The sequence below is a fragment of the Gossypium raimondii genome, chromosome 1, assembly GCF_025698545.1.
Source record: "Gossypium raimondii isolate GPD5lz chromosome 1, ASM2569854v1, whole genome shotgun sequence".
NCBI lineage: Eukaryota > Viridiplantae > Streptophyta > Magnoliopsida > Malvales > Malvaceae > Gossypium > Gossypium raimondii.
In genome coordinates this window covers 27757799-27761747 of record NC_068565.1, presented here as the reverse complement: position 1 = coordinate 27761747, position 3949 = coordinate 27757799, and positions in this window count along the sequence as shown.

The following is a 3949-nucleotide window of genomic DNA, read 5'->3' as shown; positions in this document are numbered from 1 at the left end:
TGTTACAGATACTCGTCAACTTCTATGAGCAGCATAGTGTAGCTACATTTCGACTGTCAGCTTGTGTGAGCAGACCCATTTATGGCTCAAGTGAGCAATGATGTAAAGGAAAAGGAAAAAGGAATGGTTTGGACCATATGTTTAGCACACTTTGTGTGAGCTTCCTGTGTATCTGATATTATTCTAAGTGGTTCAATGGGCATGAAAAAGGGAAGGAACGGTAAGTGTTCCAATCGACTATGTTATGAAAGTGTGGAAAGGTATGAAATGATATTGATCAAAGTATGTATAATTATGTTTATGGAAGTATGAATTCAATGGCTTTATGTTCATGTAAACTATCTTATCATGTGATAAATCTGTTGAGTTATGTGTTAAGGCATTAAAAATTGTTGTTGATGACGCTTAGGCTTGTGCCAAGCTATTGGTTGGATTGTATCATGTTAAATTTAAGGATATGCTTATGCAATGGTAAGATATGTTCATGATTTATGAACTTACTAAGCATTATATGCTTACGTAGTTTTTTTCTTATGTTTTATAGATTATCGGAAGGTCGATCGATTTGGAAGCTCATCGGAGACCTATCACACTATCCAGCGATTATATCGGTAGATTTTGATGTTTTGGTCAAGCTGATAATGGCATGTATAGGTGGACTTGTGCTTAATGATCTAGTTGTTATGTTTGGCATGTATATATGGTATTATGGTTGGTGTGCTTTTGGCTCTTTGATGCCTTGACGGTTGGTGTTGATATGGCTAAGTGGATGTATGTTTTGAATGACCAATTTGGTATGTTAGGATCTAATTTGGTAAATGGTCAATTGTGTTATGTTTTGGTATGGAAATCAGTAGTTGTGTATGGTTGATTTATGAACAAATATGCATATGCTTAGACATGTTTAATGGTTGTGTTTGAGGTGCCTATATGGCATATTGGTTGGATGAATAAATAGCCTTTTGAATTGGTCTTATTATGCATGTTTTGGGCATGATTTAATGTCTTGGTTATATGTGCAAATGACTTGTAGGTACATGCTTGAATTGGGTGAAAGAAATGGCTTGATTTTGGCCTATTTCTTGTCCACATGGCCTAAGACACGGGCGTGTGTCCCCTGTAGGGTTTAAAGGTTGCAAGTCAGACAATTACACGGCCTGGCACATGAGCGTGTGAGGCAATTTTGAAAGTTACACGGCTTGGTAGACGAGCGTGTGGCTTGGCCTTGTGACCCAAGTCAGAGAGTTACATAGGCACGGACACGGGCTGGGACACGGCCATGTGTCCCTGGATGAAATTATTGCATTTTGGCCAAAAAGGAATGCTCAGTCCTAGATTTATCGGGACATATGAAGTTCTTGAAAGAATAGGACCGGTAGCATATTGTTTGGCCTTACCTCCAAAACTCGACAGAATTCATAATGTTTTTCACGTTTCAATGTTTCAATGATATCAATATAATTTGCTGCATATTTTGTCTACAAAAGAAATAGAATTACAGCCTGATTTAACCTATGATGAAGAACTTGTAAAGATCTTAGCTTGGGAAATAAAAGAGTTGAGAAATAAATCAATATTGTTGGTTAAAGTATTATGGAGACAATACGGGATTGAAGAAGCGACATGGGAAATGAAAGAAAATATGAAATCACAGTATCCCAACCTTTTCTCTAGTAAGATTTTCGAGGATGAAAATTTTTTAGGAGGAGAATTGCAATATCCCATTTTTCAGTGGTGTTAGAAATAGTGGTTTTGGGACCACAATTCTGAAATGTGGAGTTGTGTTTTATTAATTAATTACTAATTTTAGAGTTGCATTAAGGTCGTATTAATTTTTTAGGATGAACCCTTGTTGTTATGATGTTAAAACTTTGATTTAAGGTGATGGTTGTTGGTTTTAATGAAATTATAAAGTAACTTTTGTTAATTTTGGTTAAAGGACTATATTAATTAAATGTTAGAAATAATAAAGTATTTATGTGAAATTTTAATATATGTGGGCTGAATATGTTGGGGTGAAAATTTGGCTAGCTTATGGTAGTTTAATATTTTGATAATTTGGAATTTTGGGATTTAGGGACTAAATTGTGAAAATGTAAAAGTTTAAGGAAAATGTGTAATTAATGAAAATTTAAAGGCCATGTGTATTAAATTTAATGTGAATTTTAATAGATTGAATTTAATTATTATATAGATCAAGAACCGGCCAAAAGACATTAACCAAGGAAAGGGAAAATTGTAGAATAGGTCTTTATGTTTTAATCGAAGTGTTAGTAAGGTAAGTTCATAGTTCAATATGTAAATGTAATTTGCTTGTGATTTACATTGTTATTCTCTACTTAATTGATATATATATATATATATATATATATGTGAAATTACTTTGGTTATTTATATAACAATAAGTGTTACAAATATTTTTGTGTATTTATGAAATTGATAAGAGATTATTAGTAGTGTTTTTCTCGGAATTGTATTAAATTTACATGTGAATGAAATGAATTTAAGTATGTATACAAAAATGAAGAAAGTGCTCCTTAATGCACATTAGTGCCCCAGCTTGTACTTCGGTACTACTGTTTGTACTTTGGTACCCCTAAATTGCACATTGGTGCCCCTATTTGCACTTCGGTGCTCCTAAAGCACATTTGTGCCTGTATAAGCACTCTAGTGCCCCTGATTATACACTCGTGCTTTGGTTGCACTTTGGTGCTCCTGTCTTACATCTATGATGCCCCTGAAAATAGAGTAATGATTGAGCATATGAATTGAGTGTTGACGATTTAGATTAAATGATATGGAACGTTTATAGAATTTGATTTAGTTTGTTATTCTTTGGAGTTCATAGTTTAATCTAAGCAAGTAAAGTAAAAGTTATATTAAGTACTTACTCAGCTATTTAAGCTTATGTTTTTTTTTCTCATGTTGTTTTGTAGATAATTGTTGCTGATCGTTTGGAAGGATCAACCATAAAGCACACACTATCAAATTACTTTAGTAGCTTTTGAATCTTTTGTTGGGTTGTGGCATGTACATAGGTTAAAGTTTTGAGTATATGAATGTTGATAGACTTAGATAAGGAATGAGTCAAGTTGTTTTTCTATATAGTACACTTTGTAATGTTGGAATAGTAAGTAATTAATAGATGAGTAAATTGATGTATATTTAATGAATGGTGTTGGATGAAGTTGTGGTTGGTTGTTTGAATGTTTGCTTGAATTGTGGTATCCATGAGTGATACATTGGTTAGAAATTTAGGTGAATATTTTGACATGTTTTAGGTGTATATATTGATTATTTAGGTCAAAGAATGGTTTATATTTAGGTGAACTTTATTGGGCAAGTTTTGGCTTGATTTTAGCTTGTTTAAAGGGTTAATTTGGACACACATTGCCTAGGACACAGGCTGTCACACAACCGTGTGCCACACACGGTCACTTCATAGGGTCATACGTGCTCTGTTAGTTTTGGTACAGGTTTCACACAATCTGAGACACGGGCTGGGACACAGCCATGTGTTCTTACTTCGCATAATCACACGGCCTGGCCACACGACCGTGTGACCTCTATTTTCCAAATTTTCATATTTTCCCAAAATTTCCTGATTTGTTTCAATTTGTACGCACAAGGCCTGGCCACGCTCACTTTTGTTCATGCGAAACGTAAATAGATGTTGTTTCAACACTAAACGGTTAGCTAGAGACTTAGTCGCATAAAGAGTTTCTAACCTTCGCATAAAGAGTTTCTAACCTTTTCCACAAGGAGGATAAGGTCTTCTTTATCAATACCTTCTACAATATCGTATTTGTAAGGCACAACTAGATTGTAGACAAGACCTTTTCATCAAGCTCTTCCCATTCTGTTTGATTTTGATTCTCAGGCTTTTTATTGATAACAACATTTTTTAGGCTAGTTTTAACTAGAATTGCCATCATCCAAACTTGCCACA